Below are 25,491 nucleotides of genomic sequence, written 5' to 3'. Positions count from 1 at the left end.
CTGCAGTCCAGTACTCGCCTAAGTTTCAAAAATCCTACCGAGTGATGAGCAAACCTCGCACTTAGGGGCTTAGCTGCAGTCCAGTACTCGCCTAAGTTTCAAAAAACCTACCGAGTGATGAGCAAACCTCACACTCGGGGGATTAGCTGTAGTCTAGTACTCGCCTAAGTTGAAAAACCATCCCTATCCGCAAGGATGAGGAGGTGCAGGTCGACTGCAATCCTCTCCATGGAGCTGCGCCACAAGTACAATGTGCGCTCCATCCCTATCCGCAAGGATGACAAGGTGCAGGTCGACTGCAATCCTCTCCATGGAGCTGCGCCACAAGTACAATGTGCGCTCCATCCCTATCTACAAGGATGATGAGGTGCAGGTTGACTGCAAACCTCTCCTCAGAGCTGCGCCACAAGTACAATGAGCGCTCCATCCCTATCTGCAAGGATGACGAGGCGCAGATCGACTGGGATATCTCCCTCAGAGTTGCATCTCAAAGAATATTCCGAGTGAAGAATAAGTTCCGCTCGAAGGCAAACGCAAGCACATGCAGAAGATAAACCAAGATCGGATAAAATCTCAAAAGTTTCACGATGAAGATAAAAGTACTCGGGCTCCAGGCCCGAAGGAGTTTAACGGTTACAAAAACCACTCGGCATTCCGAGGCAAATTTAAAGCAAGTTTAAGTATCAAGTTTGTTCACTCGGTAGGAGGAGGACTTGCAGGCTCGACGAACTCTTCCAAATCAATCCCGTCAGCGATCCGAGTGGCAGCAGCAATGAAAGTCTCCATGAAGGACTGGAAGTCGTGCCTTTTTGTGTTGGCGACCTTGAGCGCCGCCAGCTTCTCTTCTCGAGCTTCTTTGCAGTGGACCCTGACCAGTGACAGAGCCACGTCAGCACCGCATCAGGCAGAGGACTTCTTCATTCCTGCACTCGACTAGGTACCTCATTGAGTTGAGTCATCAGAGACTCGAGATCATTCTGAAGCGTTGCCCTTAGCCAGAGTGATCCATCAATGCGCGACACCGCCACCTTCAGACGAGCAAGATAGCTGGTAACACTGGCAACACGAGACTCCAGTCGAAGCACATTCATGGCAGCCTCGTCACCGACTGGAGAAAGGATAGGATCCAAGCCCGTCTCGATCCATCCAGTCTCCTCTTCAAAGTTTTGACAGAATTCTAAAAGTTAAAAGGTTTAATGAGTCGACTAATCAGGACTAACTTGCCAACAGTAAAGCAGACGGATTAAAAGGGGTACCTTCGAGCATAAGAAAGAGCTTCTTGGCGAGGGTTTCCAGATAAGCTTCCAAGTCATTTCTCTTACGAGCCATGTCTTCTAGCTTCTCGTTCAGAGCCACCTTATCCTTCTTCAGACGAGTCGCCTCTCGGTTGGATTCAGTGAGAGACGACTTCAGCTTGCTTACTTCCTCTTCTAGCGCTCCGATGGAAGCCAGCTTCTTGTCAGCAAGGGCAATCTTCTCTTGAGCCTCCCTTTGCGCAGCTGCAAGGTCCAGGTCCTTCTCCAGAGCTAGCCTCATTTTCTCTAAAAAATAAGCATTTAGATCAAACAGAAGAACGAAGGGATAATTTGAAGGATGGTCGGGATAAGCAGTCGACAGGCAGTTACCTTCCGTACCAGCAACTTCATCTTGAGCCTTCTTTAAGTTTTGTCGGGCCAGCTCCAGGTCAAGGTTGAGTTGCCTCTGCTTTTCCTCAAATTCGGCGAACTTGGAAATGAGAGCACAAGATTTCTACAGTGAGTAAAAGACATCAACAGACATGATCAAAGATTATTTACATCTGAGTGAATAAAACTTTAAGACTACTACAGAATCAAACATCCTACAGTACTCTCAGGGACTACACCTAGTGGGTGCACTTAGCGTGCCCCCACTGGTTCAGATCCCACTCGACATGGTCCGCCCAGACCGAGTAAAAAAAGTGCTCAAACCCCAGCCGACTGCCAGCAGTCGACTGCGGTCTCGGGGACTACACGAAGTGGGTGCACTTAGCGTGCTCCACTGGTTCAGAACCCACGCGACGTGGTCCGCCCAGACCGAGTGGAAGAAAGAAAAGAGGAAGAAGTGCTCAAACCCCAGCCGACTGCCAGCAGTCGACTGCGATTACACCCAGTGGGTGCACTTAGCGTGCCCCCACTGGTTTAGATCCCACTCGACCAGTCCGAGTGGAAGAGCGCAAATAATGAAGATGACAAAACACCCAGTGGATGTACAGATTCGAAGTGCAAGACAATAAGAGATCGCGCGAAGGAAAATATTCGGGTAGCATATCCTAATAGAACAAGTTCAGTCGGAAGTCAACTTACCTGGACGTTGGCTCGAAGAGCCGCGCTGGCATCATAAGCAGCTTGACTGCTTTTGTGCACCGCCTTCACCCGCTCCATCATTATGCCAGCCTGACGAATAGCCTCTGCAGCGGCGTCCGACTGGATTTCTAGAACATGATGAGTGGTGAAGAAGGGGACGGATGGTCCAGACACAGCGGCTTCAAGATCCGAGGCATGAAGTTGGACGGTTGAAGCAAGCACTGGTGCAGTCGACGATGTAGGGCGTGCACTCGACACTCGATCAGCAAAGGTTACAGAGATTTTACTCGCATCTTCGGGCTGTTGGACTGCTGGTTCTGTCGCCGGTTCCGACTGGGATGTCTTGCTAGCTGTTGCCTTCTTGCTCCTCTTGGGCCTCAGCAGCGCGTCCTCATCGTCATCCGGAAGCTCGATAACATTGGGGGGGCTGCAAAGAAATCAGTCGACCCCAGATGAGTCACCAGAATTTAATCAACCTAGTAATCAAGGACAAGATCGCGAGAGTTGTACCTAGGTTGGAGGTGACCGCATATTCCATCTCCTTGTCTTCGTACTTGCGGGTGGAAGTCCCAGAAGTGGCAGCACTGCAAATGTCAACATTCAGTCGGTCACGTTTTGTTACACCAAGTCAACTAAAGGGTCGGGTCGGATTATTACCCAGAGATAGTAGGATTGACCACTTTGATCTTGGGAAAAGCCTTCGGCGCCTTGGAAGATGCAGCCTTCGGTGGTTTCGTTGCTGGAGGCGGTGCAGTCTTGGGTTGCTTCGGTGTCTTCTCAGTCGGTACTGGAGAAGACGTTCGAGGGTGCTTCAAAGACTGCCCAGTCGGTGCGGCCACCGGGTCAGGGATGCATGCCGGGTCGTGAGCGTGCTTGGACCTTCTTTCTCTATGAGGAGGCGAGTCGACCTCTTCTTCGTCACTTGGGTCGCCGCTCTCTTCACCCTCCTCTTCGTCCGAGTGCCACTCGCCATGCTCGCCTCCGCTCGCCTCCCCTCCAGATCTTGCTCCTGCTCTCCGTTGGGCATTGAATACATCTCGATAAGAGCCTGAAAGACAACAAGCAAAGCAAAAACAGTCGGTCGTCAACAAGCGGCTACATGGTTAACCAAGGAAATACTCGACAATGCAGAATCGGACCTGGTCTGGCTGGTGCAAATGGTCGAATGGAGCAACCCTCCTGGACCCCCTGGGGTTATCCTTGTTGCCAATGATGCCTCTCAGCCACTGCTCCACAGTGCTCTCGTCGACCTCCTCCGGGTGGATCCGAGTGGAATCCTCAATACCTAAGTACATCCACATCAGATGGTCGCGGGCTTGGAGCGGCTGGATGCGCCGTTTGAGGAAGACCTCCACCAGGTCCAAACCAGTCATGCCGCCCTGGACGAGTTGGACCACCCGCTTGACCAAAACCTTGACCTATGCCTTCTCCTCTGGGATCACTTTTAATGCGGAGGGCTTCTCGGCCCGAGCCATGGAAAAAGCAGGAAGCCCGGTCGACTGACCTGGGGTCCGCTGGTCTTTGCAATAAAACCAGGTAGACTGCCAGCCTCGAACCGACTCGGGAAGGATCATGGCGGGGAAAGTACTTTTTCCTCTCATCTGAATCCCAAGACCCCCGCACATCTGAATCACGTCTGTTCTCTCGTCACTCGGATTGGCTTTCTTGACCGACTGAGAACGGCAAGTGAAAATGTTCTTGAAAAGACCCCAGTGTGGCCTACAACCTAAGAAGTTCTCGCACAGGGACATGTAGGCGGCAATATATACGATGGAATTAGGAGTGAAGTGGTGAAGTTGTGCTCCAAAGAAGTTCAAAAAACCCCGGAAAAATGATGGGGAGGAAGAGAAAAACCACGGTCGACATGAGTTGCGAGGAGTACGCACTCACCATCTCGTGGACGCGGTTCAGTCTCTCCTTCCGGAAGCCGCGCCGATTCGTGGGGGACCAGCCCTCCCTCGACCAGATCATCGATGTCGTCCTGGCTGGTCGTCGACCGGATCCAGTCGCCCAAGATCCAGCCGCGCGGTAGGCCAGACCTTGATGAGGATATGCCCCGGCTAGACCTCTTCCCCTTCGCCTTCATCGTCACCTTCTTCGTGCGCTCCAGAGCCACCGTCTTCTCCTTCCCCATGGGAGCGGAGATGGGATGGCAGAGAAAGCAGAGGAGAAAGGAGAAGAATAGGGACACGCTGTGCACAAAATCCCAATCTGGCACACTTATATGGGGCCACTTCCGAGTGGCTGACCTGTGGGTCCGACAATCCAATCAAATCCCACAACAGTCGCGCGTGAGGTACGTGGCGAAAATGGTGGCATGGTGATCGAGGCGGCCTCACCTAATCCCTTCTGATTACTGCGGCCTCCCCCGTCCTGCGTGCTTCCGCAAATCCGAATCCCACGATATCCGCGCACAGCAAGGCAACCTGTCAGACGGAATATCTTTTCCATATCAGTACTCAAGACATCGCAGTAAAGTTCACCGGGCAGATTCTAGAATGGATCAAGGCGACTGAAAAGAAGTTGAGATCATCATGATTGTTCGCTTGGTCGCAATAAGTCACTCCCGAAGCACGAAAATTGAATCGGAGGAATTCTCAACTCCTTCTCCACTCAAGCCCCGAACCATTCGGGGGCTAATGATGAAGTTATGTACCTAGGGTAGGGTCATAGGCCTAACCTAGACGCCCTCCCCAAGGACATCACCCTAAAGCCAGAAGCATTCAAAGGGTACCATCATCCACTCGACCAGAGACATTCCACTCGGAAGAATCAATGTCACTCGACCGTCATAGAAACCACTCAACAAACAGAAGATCTAAAGTCTCTCTGCACAGCAACGGTCGAGCATTTACTCATAGACTTAATTATCATTTATAACACTTTAATACAGACGTTACCTGTAACGCCCCTTCTTTATGTACATTGAACCCATTGTAACGTGGGCTGGCTGGGGTCCTGGCGCACTCTATATAAGCCACCCCCTCCACTGGCACAAGGGTTCGCATCTTTTGTAAACTCACACACACATACAATCTAGTCGACCGCCTCAGGGCACCGAGGCGTAGGGCTGTTACTTCCTCCACGAAGGGCCTGAACTCGTAAACTCGTGTGTACAACTACTCCATAGCTAGGATCTTGCCTCCTCATACCTACCCCCATTCTACTGTTAGTCTTAGATCCACGACAAGGATTGCCATCCAACGGATGCACTAGAGCTATAAATGTATGAAAGCTCAACAAAACAAACTAAGTGGTTGTGCATCCAACTTGCTTGCTCACGAATACCTAGCGCATTGTTGGAATATACAAGCCAAGTTATATAATGAAAAATTCCCACTAGTATAAGAAAGTGACAAAACAAGAGACTCTCTATCATAACGATTATGGTGCTACTTTGAAGCACAAGTGTGGAAAAAAAGGATAGTAGTTTTGTCCCTTTTTATTTCTTTTTTTGGGCCTTTCTTTTTTTATTTGGCCTTTCCACTTTTTTTATTTGGGACAATACTCTATTAATGATGACATCACACTTCTATTTATTTACAACTCAATGATTACAACTCGATACTAGAACAAAATATGAGTCTATATGAATGCCTTCGGCGGTGTACCGGGAAGGGCAATGAATCAAGAGTGACATGTATGATAAATTATGCATGGTGGCTTTGCCACAAATACGATGTCAACTAGATGATCATGCAAGGCAATATGATAATGATGAAGCGTGTCATAAATGAAACGGTGGAAAGTTGCATGGCAATATATCTCGGAATGGCTATGGAAATGCCATAATAGGTAGGTATGGTGGCTGTTTTGAGGAAGATATAAGGAGGTTTATGTGTGACAGAGCGTATCATATCACGGGGTTTGGATACACCGGCGAAGTTTGCACCAACTCTCAAGGTGAGAAAGGGCAATGCACTGTACCGAAGAGGCTAGCAATGATGGAAAGGTGAGAGTGCGTATAATCCATGGACTCAACATTAGTCATAAAGAACTCAGATACTTATTGTAAAAATTTACAAGTCATAAAAAACCAAGCATTACACGCATACTCCTAGGGGGATAGATTGGTAGGAAAATACCATCGCTCATCCCCGACCGCCACTCATAAGGAAGACAATCAAAGAACACCTCATGTTTCAAATTTGTTACACAACGGTTACCATACATGCATGCTAAGGGACTTGCAATCTTCAACACAAGTATTTCTCAAATTCACAACTAATCAACTAGCACAACTCTAATATCACCATCTTTATATCTCAAAACAATTATCAAGTATCAAACTTCTCATAGTATTCAATGCACTTTTCTATGAAAGTTTTTATTATACCAATCTTGGATGCCTATCATATTAGGATCGGTTTTATAGCCAAGGCAAATTACCATGCTATTCTAAAGGACTCTCAAAATAATATAAGTGAAGCATGAGAGATCAATAATTTCTATAAAATAAAACCACCACCGTGCTCTAAAAGATATAAGTGAAGAACTAGAGCAAAATAATCTAGCTCAAAAGATATAAGTGAAGCACATAGAGTATTCTAATAAATTCCGATTCATGTGTGTCTCTCCCAAAAGGTGTGTACAGAAAGGATGATTGTGGTAAACTAAAAAGCAAAGACTCAAATCATACAAGACGCTCCAAGCAAAATACATATCATGTGATGAATAGAAATATAGCCTCAAGTGAAATTACCGATGAACGAAGACGAAAGAGGGGATGCCTTCCGGGGCATACCCAAGCTTAGGCTTTTGATTGTCCTTGAATTTTACCTTGGGGTGCCTTGGTAATCCCAAAGCTTAGGCTTTTGCCACTCCTTATTCCATAATCCATCAAATCTTCACCCAAAACTTGAAAACATGACAACACAAAACTCAATAGAAAATCTCATGAGCTCCGTTAGTATAAGAAAACAAACCACCACTTAAGGTACTGTAATGAAATCATTCTTTATTTATATTGGTGTTAAACCTACTGTATTCCAACTTCTCTATGGTTCATACCCTCAGATACTAGCCATAGATTCATCAAAATAAGCAAACAACACACGAAAAACAGAATCTGTCAAAAACATAACAGTCTGTAGTAATCTGTAGGTTTCCAATAGTTCTTTAACCCCAAAAATTCTGAACTAAATTGGTGGACGTGAGGAATTTATCTATTAATAATTTTAAAAAAGAATCAACCTAATCGCACTCTCCAGTATAAAATTACAGCAAATCTTGTGAGCACTAAAGTTTCTGTTTTTTACAGCAAGATCGCAAAAACTTTCCCCAAGTCTTCCCAAAGGTTCTACTTGGCACAAACACTAATTAAAAGCATAAAACCACATCTAAACAGAGTCTAGATGAATTATTCATTACTAAACATAATCAAAAAGAAAGAAACAAAAATAAAATTGGGTTGCCTCCCAACAAGCGCTATCATTTAACGCCCCTAGCTAGTCATAAAAACAAGAATAGATCTAGGTATTATCATCTTTGGTATGCAATCCATATGTGGCTCTCATAATAGATTCATAAGGTAATTTAATTTGCTTTCTAGGAAAGTGTTCCATGCCTTTCCTTAACGAAAATTGGAATCTAATATTCCCTTCTTTCATATCAATAATTGCACTAATTGTTCTAAGGAAAGGTCTACCAAGAATAATGGGACATGTAGGATTGCAATCAATATCAAGAACAATGAAATCTACGGGCACATAATTCCTATTTGCAACAATAAGAATATCATTAATCCTTCCCATAGGTTTCCTAATAGTGGAATCCGCGAGGTGCAAATTTAGAGAACAATCATCAAATTCACGGAAACCTAACACATCACACAATGTTTTTGGAATCGTGGAAATGCTAGCACCCAAATCACATAAAGCATAGCATTCATGATCTTTAATTTTAATTTTAATAGTAGGTTCCCACTCATCATGAAGTTTTCTAGGGATAGAAACTTCTAATTCAAGCTTTTCTTCATAAGATTGCATTAAAGCATCAACGATAAGTTTGGTAAAAGCTTTATTTTGACTAGAAGCATGTGGAGAATTTAGCACGGATTGCAACAAGGAAATACAATCTATCAAAGAGCAACTATCATAATTAAATTCCTTGAAATCCAAAATAGTGGGTTCATTGCTATGTAAAGTTTTGACCTCTACAATCCCACTTTAACCAATTTTTGCATTAAGATCTAAAAACTCCAAATCATTGAGACGCCTTTTAACTAAAGTTGACTCGTATCCAGTCCCATCATTATCAAGATTAATATTGCAAAACAAAGATTTAATAGGAGACACATTAATCACTTTTAGATCTTCATCCTTATTATCATCAAAACTAGAAGAACACGCTTTTGTAAAGCAATCTTTTTTAGCACGCATCCTAGCGGTTCCTTATTTGCACTCATCAATGGAAATTCTCATGGATTTGAGAGACTCATTGATATCATGCTTAGGTGGAATAGATCTAAGTTTCAAAGAATCAACATCAAGAGAAATTCTATCCATGTTCCTAGCCAACTCATCAATCTTAGACAATTTTTCTTCAATCAAAGCATTGAAACTCTTTTGCGAACTAATAAATTCTTTAATACTAGATTCAAAATCAGAGGGCTTTTTATTATAATTTCCATAAGAATTGTTGTAGCAATTACCATAATTATTAGAGGAATTACTAGGAAACGGCCTAGGATTAAGGTTTCCTCTATACGCGTTGTTAACAAAATTGTTCCTACCAACAAAATTCACATCCATAGATTCATTATTATTCTCAATCAAAGTAGACAAAGGCATATCATTAGGATTAGAAGAAACACTCTTATTAGCAAACAATTTCATAAGTTTATCCATCTTTCCACTCAAAACATTAATTTCTTCTATAGCATGAACCTTTTTACTAGTAGATCTTTTGGTGTACCATTGAGAATAATTAACCATAATATTATCTAGGAGTTTGGTAGCTTCTCATAAAGTGATTTCCATAAAAGTGCCTCCCGTGGCCGAATCTAAAAGATTTCTAGAAGCAAAATTCAATCCAGCGTAAAAAATTTGTATGATCATCCACAAATTCAAACCATGTGTAGGGCAATTGTGAATCATTAATTTCATCCTCTCCTATGCTTGTGCAACATGCTCATGATCAAGTTGCTTAAAGTTCATAATATCGTTTCTAAGAGAGATGATTTTAGCGGGAGGAAAATACTTAGAGATAAAAGCATCTTTGCAATTGTTCCAAGAATCAATACTATTTTTGGGCAAAGAGGAAAACCAAGTTTTAGCACGATCTCTAAGCAAAAAGGGAAATAGCTTCAATTTAACAATATCATTATCCACATCTTTCTTCTTTTGCATATCACATAAATCAACAAAGCTGTTTAGATGCGTAGCGGCATCTTCACTAGGAAGGACAGAAAATGGATCTTTCATGACATGATTCCGCAAAGCAGTATTAATTTCACAAGATTCAACATCGGTAAGAGGAGCAATCAGAGTGCTAATAAAATCATTATTGCTGGTATCGGAAAAATCACACAATTTAGTATTATCTTGAGCCATCGTGACAAACAACCCAACACACAAGCACACAAGTAGCCAGCGAAAAAGAGGCGAACGGAAAAAGAGGGCAAATGGAAAAGAGGGCGAATAAAACGGCAAGGGTGAAGTGGGGGAGAGGCAAATGGCAAATAATGTAATGCGAGGGATAAGAGTTTGTGATGGGTACTTGGTATGTCTTGACTTGTGCATAGATCTCCCCGGCAACAGCTCCAGAAATCCTTCTTGCTACCTCTTGAGCACTGCATTGGTTTTCCCTTGAAGAGGAAAGGGTGATGTAGCAAAGTAGCATAAGTATTTCCCTCAGTTTTTTAGAACCAAGGTATCAATCTAGTAGGAGACTACACGCAAGTCCCCCGTACCTACACAAACAAATAAGAACCTCGCAACCAACGCGATAAAGGGGTTGTCAATCCCTTCACGGTCACTTACGAGAGTGAGATCTGATAGAGAAAGTAAGATAAATATTTTTGATATTTTTGTGATATAGATTGAAAGTAAAGATTGCAAAGTAAAATAGATGGGAAACTTTTATGATAAAAGATAGACCCGGGGGCCATAGGTTTCACTAGTGGCTTCTCTCAAGATAGCATAAGTATTACAGTAGGTGAACAAATTACTGTCGAGCAATTGATAGAAAAGTGCATAATTATGAGAATATCAAGGCCTGATCATGTATATAGGCATCATGTCTGCGACAAGTAGACCGAAACGATTCTGCATCTACGACTATTACTCCACACATCGACCACTATCCAGCATGCATCTAGAGCATTTAGTTCATAAGAACAGAGTAACGCATTAGGCAAGATGACATGATGTAGAGGGATAAACTCAAGCAATATGATATAAACCCCATCTCTTTATCCTCGATGGCAACAGTACAATACGTGCCTTGCTGCCCCTGATGTCACTGGGAAAGGACACCGCAAGATTGAACCCAAAGGTAAGCACTTCTCCCATTGGAAGAAAGATTGATCTAGTAGGCCAAACCAAACTAATAATTCGAAGAGACTTGCAAAGATAATAAATCATACATAAAAGATTTTAGAGAAGAATCAAATATTGTTCATAGATGAACTTGATCATAAACCCACAATTCATCGGATCCCGACAAACACATCGCAAAAAGAATTACATTGAATAGATCTCCAAGAAGATCGAGGAGAACTTTGTATTGAGATCCAAAGAGAGAGAAGAAGCCATCTAGATAATAACTATGGACCTGAAGGTCTATGGTAAACTACTCACACATCATCAGAGAGGCTATGGTGTTGATGTAGAAGCCCTCCGTGATCGATTCCACCTCTGGCGGAGCTCCGAAAAAGGCCCCAAGATGGGATCTCTTGGGTACAGAAGGGTGCGGTGGTGGAAATAGGGTTTCGTGGTGCTCCTGGATGTTTTTGGGGTATATGGATATATATAGGAGGAAGAAGTAGGTCGGTGGAGCTGCGAGGGCCCACGAGGGTGAGGGGCGCACCCAGGGGGCAGGCGCGCCTCCCTGCCTCGTGGCCTCCTTGCTTCTTTCTTGATGTCTACTCCAAGCCCCCTGGATCATGTTTGTTCTGAAAATAACTCTCCGGAAGGTTTCATTCCGTTTGGATTCCGCTTGATATTCCTTTTCTGCGGAACACTGAAATAGGCAAAAAACAGCAATTTGCACTGGGCCTTGGGTTAGTAGGTTAGTCCCAAAAATAATATAAAAGTGTATAATAAAGCCCATTAAACATCCAAAACAGATAATATAATAGCATGGAACAATCAAAAATTATAGATACGTTGGAGATGTATCAGGGGTGCCGCCCCCTCCTCCTTGTCCTATTCGGACTTCCAAGGAGGGGGGTGTGACGCCCCGAGACCGATGCTCCAGGCGCCGTCCATATTTTGCATGTCAACTTTGTTTTTTTATTTGTTTGTTGCATTTCATCATGGCATCATCCGCATTGCATCGGCACTCCGTTGTCGTCATGTTTTCAAAGCTTGTATCTGTTTGCAGTTGTCGCATCCCCCTTACCTTCGTTGACCATTCCGAGACCAACCGTGTTTCGATTCCCTCTTGGCAAACCACCTAACCTCTCTCGTCAGCCCGCGGCCCCCTCGCGTGCATGTCCGAAACTTCCCCGAACCCGAACCGAACTATCATTACCGTTGGGTTCGGATAACCCCCAAACATCTATAAGACATCTCCGTTATATTATTTGATCTCCCTAACCTATTTATCCGGGACCGTCCGATTAAGATTGGAGGGACCAAATGCCCCTAAACTTAGCCATTTGCTATATATAGATCAACCACTAGCCTATTTTGGACAAACCCTAAAATCTAGGAGATGTGTCCCGTCGCCCGCTGCCGCCTTCCAAATCCCCCTCGGCATCTCCCCCTGCCCGATCTAACCACCAGCACCCGACCTCTCCATCCCATCCATCCCATCGATCCATCTCCACCAGCCACCACCAAATCCTCCTATCGCCTCCGTCGGCCACCCAAGCAGCATAGTGCCCGAGCAGCCCCGAGCTCCTCCTCGTGCGTCTCTATGCTCGGCCTCCTCTTTGCCTCCGTCTGGCCAACCTCATCGCCGACAACCCCCCTGCAACTCAGGCCGATCTCCCTTCCCCTCTCCCTGCTCTTTTTTTCCTCTGGTTCCTTCCCAAGCTTCTCCCTCTCTCTCTCTAGGTGCTCGACCAACGCCGCCGCCCACGGAGCTTCAAGGTCTCCACTGACCGGGTCTCGCGACCCTGCTCTCGTCCTATGTCTCTCTAGCCTTGGATGCCCGGAAGCTGATGAACCCCGCCGCTGTCAAGCTCTGTCGCCACCAGGGAGCCGTCGCCCTGCCAAGTCCGTCCCGCCGGAGTTCCCCATCATCGGGAACCGCCTGCCCGACCATCTCGACCTCCTCTGCAAGGACAAGATGCCGTCGACCAAGTCCTGGCCTCCAACGCCCGGATCCGGCCGCCAGCTCACCTGTGCCTCCGCGCCAGACTCCACGTCCTCCACGCAAGTCATCGCCCCACCTAGTTCCCTGCCGGAGTGAGCTCGTCCCCAAGTCCCGCTCGATATCCCCTGCTTCGTTGACCCCGCGCCTCGCCATGTGTCCCTGCCGCCGCTCGCTGCGTTGACCAGCACGCCTCCAGATCCAGCATACAGCCCAGCCTCACGGCCTGCATGCTGCCACCATCGTCTGGGCCAAGGCCCACTGGGTGAGGCCACATCCCAGCGCCCCTCCTCTTGTTTTTTCACCTGTTGGGCCAGCCTATTGATTCATCCCGAGTCATCTTTTTTTCGCGGAACAATTTAGCTTTTATTCCAGTGTTTTGCAGTTTTACAAGAAAGTCCCTAGAGTTCATGCATTTAATAACTTCACAACCGTGCATCGGTTTAAAATGATCTCTATATGTAAAATGCTTAGAATTTTGTGTAGGTTCATATTATGCAACTTTAATCCATGTTAAAAATGTTTAAAATGATGTTTGTGTTTATTTTGCATAATGCCATGTTAAAATGTTTAACTTGGTGCACTCATATTGCATGTTGAACAACTCTAAAATATGGTTTAGGGCAGAACGGTACCAAATTCATAATATGCATATGGGGATTTTCCAGAATTGTTGTTTGTTGTTTCCGGCCTTATTTAAATTGCCTAAAATGTGTAGTTTACTTATGCTTCACCTCTTTCCATGTTTAACAACATTTAATATTGTTGGGCACATAACCGAGAGAGAACGAAATAAGTCATGTGGTGTTTCGTCAATATGCAACTCGTTGCATATTGAGCTCCACTTAACTTGTAGTGTTGTTTGTTGCATTTTGCCATGCCATGCATCATACTTGATTGTGCATCATGCCATGTTTATGCTTGTTGGTTTACCATGTTGTTTGCTTCGTTCCGGTGTTGCTTCTTCTTGGTAGTTCCGGTAACATTGCGTTTGTGAGGATCCATTCGACTACGTCCGTTTGTCTTCTTCATGGACTCGTTCTTCTTCCTTGTGGGATTTCAGGCAGGATGATCATACCCTCGATATCACTTCTACCTTTGCTTGCTATTTGTTCGCTCTATCGCTATGTCGTGCTACCTACCACTTGTTACATCATGCCTCCCATATTGCCATGTTAAACCTCTAACCCACCTTCCTAGCAAACCGTTGTTTGGCTATGTTACCGCTTTTGCTCAACCCCTCTTATAGCGTTGTTAGTTGCAGGTGAAGATGAAGTTTGTTCCATGTTGGAGCATGGATTTGTTGGGATATCATTATTATCTCTTATTTACTTTAATGCATCTATATACTTGGTAAAGGGTGGAAGGCTCGGCCTTATGCCTGGTGTTTTGTTCCACTCTTGCCGCCCTAGTTTCCGTCATACCGGTGTTATGTTCCTTGATTTTGCGTTCCTTACGCGGTTGGGGATTTATGGGACCCCCTTGATAGTTCGCTTAGAATAAAACTCCTCCAGCAAGGCCCAACCTTGGTTTTAACATTTTCCACCTAAGCCTTTTTCCCTTGGGTTCTAGAGACTCAAGGGTCATCTTTATTTTAAACCCCCGGGCCAGTGCTCCTCTTAGTGTTGGTCCGAACCGAGCCGCCTGCGGGGCCACCTCGGGGAAACTCGAGGGCTGGTTTTACTCGTAGCATGTCTCATCCGGTGTGCCCTGAGAACGAGATATGTGCAGCTCCTATCGGGATTTGTCGGCACAGTCGGGTGGTCTTGCTGGTCTTGTTTTACCATTGTTGAAAAGTCTTGTAGCCGGGATTCCGAGTCTGATCGGGTCTTCCCGGGAGAAGGAATATCCTTTATTGACCGTGAGAGCTTGTGATGGGCTAAGTTGGGACACCATGCAGGGTATAAACTTTCGAGAGCCGTGCCCGTGGTTATGTGGCAGATGGGAATTTGTTAATATCCGGTTGTAGAGAACTTGACACTTGACTTAATTAAAATGAATGAACCGCGTGTGTAGCCATGATGGTCTCTTTTCGGTGGAGTCCGGGAAGTGAACACGGTCTTATGTTATGCTTGAACGTAAGTAGTTTCAGGATCACTTCTTGATCACTTCTAGCTCACGACCGTTTGCGTAGCTTCTCATCTTACTCTTATTTGCGTATGCTAGCCACCATATATGCTTATTACTTGCTGTAGCTCCACCTCACTGCCTTATCCTACCCATAAGCTTAAATAGTCTTGATCTCACGGGTGTGAGATTGCTGAGTCCTCGTGACTCACGGATACTTCCGAGTAGTTGTAGGTGCCAATGATACCAGTGCTGGTGACGCAACCGAGCTCAAGTGGGAGCTCGACGAAGATCTTGGTCGTTGTTATGTGTCTTTTCCGGATGATCAGTAGTGGAGCCTAGTTGGGACGATCGGGGATCTAGCATTTGGGGTTGTCTTCTTTTATTTTGGTTCTGTAGACGGACCTTGATTGTACTCTGGATGATGTATGTTTGACTTGTTATTTGTGTGAAGTGGCAATTGTAAGCCAACTCTTTATCCCTTTCTTATACAGTACAGGGGATTGTGTGAAGATTACCCCTCTTGCGACAAAACCACAATGCGGTTATGCCTCTAAGTCATGCCTGGACACGTGGGAGATATAGCCACATCGTGGGCATTACAGGGGGCGCGCGGCCACCCCCCGCGGGCTTCCCTCTCTCTCCCTTAGGCCCATGTTGACCCAATTCTGAAGGAAATATGCCCTAGAGGCTAATAAAGTTGTTATTTATATTTCTTTACATCATGATAAATGTTTATTATTCATGTTAGAATTGTATTAACCGGAAACTTAGTACATGTGTGAATACATAGACAAACAAAGTGTCACTAGTATGCCTCTACTTGAATAGCTCGTTAATCAAAGATGGTTAAGTTTCCTAGCCATGGACAAAGAGTTGTCATTTGATAAACGGGATCACATCATTAGAAAATGATGTGATCGACTTGACCCATCCGTTAGCTTAGCACTTTGATTGTTTAGTTTACTGCTATTGCTTTCTCCATAACTTATACATGTTCCTACGACTATGAGATTATGCAACTCCCGAATACCGGAGGAACACTTAGTGTGCTATCAAACGTCACAATGTAACTGGGTGACTATAAAGATTCTCTACATGTGTCTCTGATGGTGTTTGTTGAGTTGGCATAGATCGAGATTAGGATTTGTCACTCCGTGTATCGGAGAGGTATCTCTGGGCCCTCTCGGTAATGCACATCACTATAAGCCTTGCAGGCAATCTGACTAATGATTTAGTTGCGGGATGGTGCACTACGGAACGAGTAAACAGACTTGCCAGTAACGAGATTGAACTAGTTATTAAGATACCGATGATCGAATATCGGGCAAGTAACATACCGATGACAAAGGGAACAACGTATGTTGTTATGTGGTTTGACTGATAAAGATCTTCATAGAATATGTAGGAACCAATATGAGCATCCAGGTTCCGCTATTGGTTATTGACCGGAGATGAGTCTCGGTCATGTCTACATAGTTCTCGAACCCGTAGGGTCCGCACGCTTAATGTTCGGTGACGATCGGCATTATGAGTTTTTTGTTTTGATGTACCGAAGGTAGTTTGGAGTCCCGAATACGATCACGGGCATGACGAGGAGTCTTGGAATGGCCGATACATAAAGATCGATATATTGGAAGCCTATGTTTGGACATCGGAATGGTACCAGATGAGTTCGGGCACTTACTGGAAGACCATGAGGTTACCGGAACCCCCCGGGGAGTATATGGGCCTTATTGGGCCTTAGTGGAATAGAGGAGAGGAAGGCCAAGGAGGAGGGCACGCCCCCTAGCACAATCCGAATTGGGTGGGGGGCCGGCCTCACCTCCCTTCCTTCTCTCTCTCCCTTCTCTCCTACTCCTACTAGGGAAAGGGGGGAATCCTACTCCCAGTGGGAGTAGGACTCCCGCTAGGGCGCGCCATAGAAAGGGCCGGCCCTCCCCCCTCCCCTCCTTTATATACGAGGGAGGGGGCACCCCATAAACACACAATTTGATCTCTTAGACGTGCGTGGTGCCCCCCTCCACAGATTTCCACCTTGGTTGTATCATTGTAGTACTTAGGTGAAGCCTTGCGTCGGTAACTTCATCATCACCGTCATCACGCCGTTGTGCTGACAAAGCTCTCCCCCGACACTCAGCTGGATCTAGAGTTCATGGGACATCACCGAGCTAAACATGTGCAGATCGCGGAGGTGCCGTACCTTCGGTGCTAGGATCGGTCAGATCGTGAAGGCGTACGACTACATCAACCGCGTTGTCATAACGCTCCCGCTTATGGTCTACGAGAGTATGTATACAACACTCTCCCCTCTCGTTGCTTTGCATCACCTAGATGGATCTTGCGTGTGCATAGGATTTTTTTGAAATTATTGTGTTACCCTACATTGGCATCTGAGCCAGGTCTATGCGTAGATGTTATATGCACGAGTAGAACACAAAGGAGTTGTGGGCGTGGTATATACAAATTGCTTGCCGTCACTAGTTGATTCTTGATTCAACGGTATTGTTGGATGAAGCGGCTCAGACCGACATTACGCGTACGCTTATGCGAGACTGGTTCTAGCAACGTGCTTCGCATAAAGGTGGCTGGTAGGTGTCAGTTTCTCCAACTTTAGTTGAATCAGATTCAATGAACATGGTTCTTTATGAAGATAAAAAAGCAATCACTATACCGCGTTGTGGTTTTTGATGACTAGGTAAGAACGGTTCTTGCTCAGCCCGTAGCAGCCACATAAAACTTGCAACAACAAAGTAGAGGACGGCTAACTTGTTTTTGCAGGGCATGTTGTGATGTGATATGGTCAATACATGATGCTAAATTTTATCGTATGAGATGATCATGTTTCGTAACAGAGTTATCGGCAACTGGCAGGAGCTATATGGTTGTCGCTTTATCGTATGAAATGCAATCGCCATGTAATTGCTTTACTTTATCACTAAGAGGTAGTGATAGTCGTAGAAGCAATAGTTGTCGAGACGACAACGATGCTTCAATGGAGATCAAGGTGTCAAGCCGGTGACGATGGTGATCATGACGGTGCTTTGGAGATGGAGATCAAAGGCATAAGATGATGATGGCCATATCATATCACTTATATTGATTGCATGTGATCTTTATCCTTTATGCATATTATTTTACTCAGTTTGATGGTAGCATTATAAGATAATTTCTCACTAAATTTCAAGGTATAAGTGTTCTCCCTGAGTATGCACCGTTGCTATAGTTCGTCGTGCTGAGACACCACGTGATGATCGGGTGTGATAAGCGCTACGTTCACATACAATGGGTGCAAGCCAGTTTTGCACATGCAGAATACTCGTGTTAAACTTGACGAGCCTAGCATATGCATATATGGCCTCGGCACACTGAGACCGAAAGATCGAGCGTGGATCATATAGTAGATATGATCAACATAGTGATGTTCACCATTGAAAACTACTCCATCTCACATGATGATCGGACATGGTTTAGTTGATATGGATCACGTGATCACTTAGATGATTAGAGGGATGTCTATCTAAGTGGGAGTTCTTAAGTAATTTGACTAATTGAACTTTAATTTATCATGAACTTAGTACCTAATAGTATTTTGCATGTCTATGTTGTTGTAGATAGATGGCCCGTGTCGTTGTTCCATTGAATTTTAATGTGTTCCTAGGGAAAGCTAAGTTGAAAGATGATGGTAGCAATTAGACGGACTGGGTCCGTAACTTGAGGATTATCCTCTTTGCTGCACAAAAGAATTACGTCCTAGAAGCACCGCTAGGTGACAAACCCGCTGCAGGAGAAACGCCAAATGTTATGAACACCTAGCAAAGCAAAGCTGATGACTACTCGATAGTTTAGTGTGCCATGCTTTATGGCTTAGAACCGGGACTTCAACGACGTTTTGAACATCATGGAGCATATGAGATGTTCTAGGAGTTGAAGTTAATATTTCAAGCAAATGCCCGGATTGAGAGATATGAAGTCTCCAATAAGTTCTACAGCTGCAAAATGGAGGAGAATAGTTCTGTCAGTGAAATATACTCAGAATGCCTGGGTACCCCAACCACTTGACTCAGCTGGGAGTTAATCTTCCTGACGATAGTGTCATTGATAGAGTTCTTCAATCACTGCCACCGAGCTACAAGAGCTTCTTGATTAACTATAATATGGAAGGGAATGATAAGACGATTCTCGAGCTCTTCGCAATGCTAAAGGCTACGGAGGTAGAAATCAAGAAGGAGCATCAAGTGTTGATGGTCAACAAGACCACCAGTTTCAAGAAAAAGGGTAAAGGGAAGAAGGGGGACTTCAAGAAGAACGGCAAGCATGTTGCTGCTCAAGTGAAGAAGCCCAAGTCTGGACCTAAGCTTGAGACTGAGTGCGTCTACTACAAAGGAACTGGTCACTAGAAGCGGAACTGCCCCAAGTATTTGGCGGAGAAGAAGGATGGCAAAGTGAAAGGTATATTTGATATACATGTTATTGATGTGTACCTTACTAATGCTCGCAGTAGCGCCTGGGTATTTGATACTGCTTCTGTTGCTAATATTTGCAACTCGAAACAGGGGCTACAGATTAAGCAAAGATTGGCTAAGGACAAGGCGATGATGCGCGTGGGAAATGGTTCCAAAGTCGATGTGATCGCCGTCGGCACGCTACCTCTACATCTACCTTCGGGATTAGTTTTACACCTAAATAATTGTTATTTGGTGCCAGCGTTGAGTATGAACATTATATCTGCATCTTGTTTGATGCGGGACGATTATTCATTTAAATCAGAGAATAATGGTTGTTCTATTTATATGAATAATATCTTTTATGGTCATGCACCCTTGATGAGTGGTTTGTTTTTACTAAATCTTGATAGTAGTGATACACATGTTCATAGTATTGAAGCCAAAAGATATAAGTTTAATAATGATAGTGCAACTTATTTGTGGCACTGCCGTTTATGTCATATTGGTATAAAGCGCATGAAGAAATTCCATACTGATGGACTTTTGGAATCACTTGATTATGAATCACTCGATGCTTGCGAACCATGCCTCATGCAATGGAGCGAGCAACAGACTTGTTGGAAATAATACATACTGATGTATGTGGACCGATGCGTGTTGACGCTCGCGGTGGGTATCGTTATTTTCTTACCTTCATAGATGATTTGAGCATATATGGGTATATCTACTTCATGAAACATAAATCTGAAACATTTGAAGAGTTCAAAGAATTTCAGAGTGAAGTGGAAAATCATCGTAACAAGAAAATTAAGTTTCTGTGATCTGATCGTGGAGGTGAATATTTGAGTTATGAGTTTGGTCTTCATTTGAAACAATGCGAATAGTTTCGCAACTCATGTCACCCGGAACACCACAACGTAATGGTGTGTCCGAACGTCGTAACTGAACTTTATTAGATATGGTGCGACCTATGATGTATCTTACCGATTTACTGCTATCATTTTGGGGTTATGCTTTAGAGACAGCTGCATTCACGTTAAATAGGGCACTATCGAAATCCATTGAGACGACGCCTTATGAACTGTGGTTTGGGAAGAAACCCAAGTTGTCGTTTCTTAATGTTTGGAGCTGCGATGCTTATGTGAAAAAACTTCAACCTGATAAGCTCAAACCCAAATCGGAGAAATGTGTCTTCATAGGATACCCAAAGGAGACTGCTGGGTACACCTTCTATCACAGATCGGAATGCAAGATATTCATTGCTAAGAATGGATCCTTTATAGAGAAGGAGTTTCTCTCGAAAGAATTGAGTGGGAGGAAAGTAGAACTTGACGAGGTAATTCTACCTACTCCCTTATTGGAAAGTAGTTAATCATAGAAATCAGTTCCAGTGATTTCTACACCAATAAGTGAGGAAGCTAATGATGATGATCATGAAACTTCTAATCAAGTTACTACCGAACCTCATAGGGCAACCAGAGTAAGATCTGCACCAGAGTGTTACTTGACCATGACGAACCTACGAACTATGAGGAAGCGATGATGAGCCCAGATTCCGTAAAATGGCTTGAGGCCATGAAATCTGAGATGGGATCCATGCATGAGAACAAAGTGTGGACTTTGGTTGACTTGCCCGATGATCGGGAAGCCATAGAGAATAAATGGATCTTCAAGAAGAAGACTGACGTTGACCATGATATTAATGTCTACAAAGCTCGATGAGGGAGTCCTGAACTAAGGGGTCCTTGGGCGTCCGACCTGTTGGACATGGGCCGGACTGATGGGCTATGAAGATACAAGATAGAACACTCTCACCCGTGTCCGGATAGGACTCTCCTTGGCGTGGATGGCAAGCTTGGCATTCGGATATGAAGATTCCTTTCTCTGTAACCGACTTTGTACAACCTTAGTCCCCTCTGGTGTCTATATAAACCGGAGGGTTTGGTCCGTAGAAACGATCATAATCATAACCATATAGGCTAGACTTCTAGGGTTTTAGCCATTACGATCTCGTGGTAGATCAACTCTTGTAACCCCCATACTCATCAATATTAATCAAGCAGGACGTAGGGTATTACCTCCATCGAGAGGGCCTGAACCTGGGTAAAACTTCGTGGCCCTTGTCTCCTGTTACCATCAACCTTAGACGCACAGTTTGGGACCCCCTACCCGAGATCCGCCGGTTTGGACACCAAAATTGGTGCTTTCATTAAGAGTTCCACTATGTCACCGTCAGAAGGTTCGATGGCTTCATCCATCATCTGCAACGATGCTTCCCTAGCAGAGATTTTTCTCCCCGGCCAGATGTTCATATTCGGCGGCTTCGCACTACGGGCCAACTCACTTGGCCATCTACAGCAGATCGACAGCTATGCCCCAGGTCCCCGATTAGTTATGGAAACCTGGATTATGTCGCTGATATCCAAGGAGACTTGATCTTCCAAGGATTCACGACCCCAACCTCCGCTCTGGCCTTAAAGCCGGAGCACCTCGCCAGTACCGAAGACGGGATTTCTAAACCCGCCGGACTATCTATGGCCACTAGGCCCAGTACAGGAGAGCTGTAGGAAGCAGTGTCACCAACATCCATAACCAAGCCGGACTCTTCCCCAGACGTCGGCTCCGAACTCTCGGAGTCAGCATCGTGTGAGCTCGGCCAAGGAATTCCCTTCCTGCCATACTCCACGAATTCTTTTCTCCCTCAACAAACCTCGCCTTTAAGCGAGGCTCTGGACTTGATGCGATCCCTCGTGATTACGGAGGAGGAACCTTCGAACTACGCCCAGCCTGGACTAGGGGTTGGGAGCGGGGAATTTTACGTCCCACCCACCACCCACTTCATCGCCATAGTAGAGGACTTAACTGACAAGCTTGATTATGGTTCCGAAGACATCGATGGTATGGACGACGATGCCGGAGACGAGCACGCCGAAAACCTACCGTTTACCAGGCGCTGGTCGGCCACCTCTTTGTATGACGTGTACATGGTGGATGCACCCAAGGAGGGTGACAACGATAAAGAGAAAAATCGAGTAGAGGATAAACCTCCCGAGATACAACAAAAGCTTCGACGATGCCGCTCTAAATCAAGTCGCAGCAAAGACAACAATACCGGCACGGGAAACTTGTGACGCCCTCGATTCAATCGTACACTAATCATACACGCAAATGTGTATGATCAAGATCACGGACTCACGGGAAGATATCACAACACAACTTTAGACACAAAAATAAAATAATACAAGCTTTATATTACAAGCCAGGGGCCTCGAGGGCTCGAATACATAAGTTCGAAAACACAAGAGTCAGCGGAAGCAACAATATCTGAGTACAGACATGAGTTAGACAAGTTTGCCTTAAGAAGGCTAGCACAAAACAACAACGATCAAAAAGGCAAGGCCTCCTGCCTGGGAGCCTCCTAACTACTCTTGGTCGTCGGCGTCCGTCACGTGGTAGTAGGCACCCTCAGGGTAGCAGCAGTCGTCAAAGGTGGCATCTGGCTCCTGGACTCCACCATCTGGTTGCAACAACCAGAAAGAAGAAAGAAGGGGGAAAGGGAGCAAAGCAACCGTGAGTACTCATCCAAAGTACTCGCAAGCAAGGATCTACACTACATATGCAACATTATCAAAGGAAGGCTGTATATGTGGACTGGGCTGCAGAAATGCCAAAATAGAGAGAAGGTCTAGTCCTATCGAAGACTAACATCTTCTGGAAACCACCATCTTGCAGCAAACAGGAGGGAGTAGAGTAGCATAAAGTAAAGTAGTAGTAGTGATATCAACCTCGACCAGAGATCCTTTCTCGACTCCCTGAGAAAGGAATCCCAGAGCCATACTATCCAGTTACCATCACAATCCATTACTCATCACCATCCAATTCTCATCACAAGTATCCAGTTCTAGTTGTATCGATCGGGATACAACTCCAAGTGTCCGTTACCGTAGGACAGGCTATGCATAGTTTAGTTCTTCCCTGCAGGGGTGCACCAACTTACCCACCACGCTTGATTAACTCCGGCCGGACACACTTTCCTGGGTCATGCCCGGCCTCGGCCAAACAATACGCCGCAACCCGACCTAGACTTAACAGAGAGATCAGCACGCCGGACTAAACCTATGCCCCCAGGGGTCATGGGCCATCTCCCCGGAAACTCCTGCACGTTGCGTACGCGGCCGGTGAGCAGACCTAGCTACCTCCTTCAACAAGGCAGGCGCTTGCGCAGTCCAACCCGGCGCGCGCCACTCAGTCGCTGACGTCTATTAAGCTTTGGCTGATGTATACGACGCAGAACGCCCATACTATGCCCACGTGATGGTTAGTGCTATCAGGCCAGAGGCCCCTCGGATCAAATAACCAAATCGTAGTGGATTAGGAACGCGTGGTAACAAGCAGAGACTCACGAAAGATGCGACCCCGTTGCCCCGTCTCGAGGACTTGCGGCAAGGGCTAGGAATGCCCGGCCACGCCTCGTAATTATCTCGCAGGCACCCTCCAGGTCAACCCGACTCCACATCACTCGCAATTAAGCTCGCGCGGGTACCCCTCAGGGTCGACCCGTCTTTCCAAGTAACAGTGGTAAAGTCCAAGTATCCGTGTGTCCAAACATTAAGGGGAAAACCCGAGGAATCACCCCTGGTGAATTCCACTCGATGTAATCATCAAGGTGAACGTAAGAGGAATCACCCCCGAGGTTCACACTTGAGGGGTTGCACGACAGAGTCATATCGGAAGTGGTTAAAGAGGAAATCACCCTCGATGACCACGACCGAATAGCTACACTACAGGGTTAACATCAGAAGTGTTGTAGAGGTCTCACCCTCGGCACTCGATAGTATCCCAGTAGTGTCGAGCAACTAAGGGGAAAGTGATGTGCGGTGCCGGGGCCTGGTCTTCAATCCCGTTGATCGGGTCTTCAATGATGAAGCAGGGGCAACAAGGACAAGGTGGGGGTCACTGATGGATCACTAACTAACCTATACTAAGCAGTTTAGGATAAGCAGGTAAGGTATAACAGCAGATACAAAAGCAGGCTATGCATCAGAATAGGAGCAAACAATAATAGTAGCAGAATCTAATGCAAGCATGAGAGAATGGAATGGGCGATATCGGGATGATCAAAGGGGGGGCTTGCCTGGTTGATTTGGCAAGGAGGGGTCGTTGTCGACGACGTAGTCGATCACCGGGGCATCAACGGCCTCGGGGTCTACCGGAGAGAAGAGGGGGAAGAAACAGTAAATACATAGCAAACAGAGGTAACACTAAGCATGACATGACGATACGTAGCGCTAAGCGTGCTCTAACGCGGTCCTAGACGTTATAGGTGAAGGGGAAATTCAACCGGGAAGGTGTTCCCGGTTCCGGACCTGTGTCAGACAGATGACCGGAGGGGGAAAGTTCCATGTTCAGCATGCTAGGGGCATGTGACAGATGAACGGACCGCATATTCGGATTCGTTGGATTTTTCTGAGCAACTTTCATATAGAAAACATTTTCATCCGAGTTACGGTTTATTTTCTATGAATTTTTAAAGATTAAACCATTTTCTGGATTTATTTAAATTAACAGAAAGGATAAAATGACGTCAGCATGACGTGCTGATGACGTCGGCAGTCAACAGACTCGCTGACCAGGTCAAACTGACCAACGGGTCCCACATGTCATAGACAAAGGGCTAACAATGGGTTATATTAAATTAACAGGGTGTTAATTAGCAGTTAGGCCCCACATGTCAGTGACTAATTAGCTAAACTAATTACTTTTAATTATAAAACCATTTTAATTAGTTTAATTATGTGGTGGGGCCTACACGTCAGTGGTACTGGGCTGCCCAGTCAGCAGTTGACTGGGTCAACCCGGTCAACTGGGGGCCATAGGGCCCGCTGGCAGCGACCCTGGGGGTGGCCCCAGGTGTGCCACGTCGGCGGTGGCCGGCGGCTCAACGCCGGCGACGCTAAACGCGGCGGCGCGGCTCGGATCTCGCCGGAAAACGGCCTCAGGCGACCATTTGGCGCGCGGCCTAGCGCGTTCGAACGAGGGAAACGATCCGCGTCGATCTACGGCACTCACGCGGTCTGAAGCGGACGGAGTCGACGGCGGCGTCGACCGTGGCGGCGCCGGAATTCGGCCGAGGTGTGGTACGCGGCCAGAGGGCACGAGGTGGCGAGCTA

This window comes from Triticum aestivum, chromosome 4A (assembly GCF_018294505.1).
Source record: "Triticum aestivum cultivar Chinese Spring chromosome 4A, IWGSC CS RefSeq v2.1, whole genome shotgun sequence".
In the NCBI taxonomy this organism is placed as follows: domain Eukaryota; kingdom Viridiplantae; phylum Streptophyta; class Magnoliopsida; order Poales; family Poaceae; genus Triticum; species Triticum aestivum.
This window is presented reverse-complemented; position numbering follows the sequence as displayed.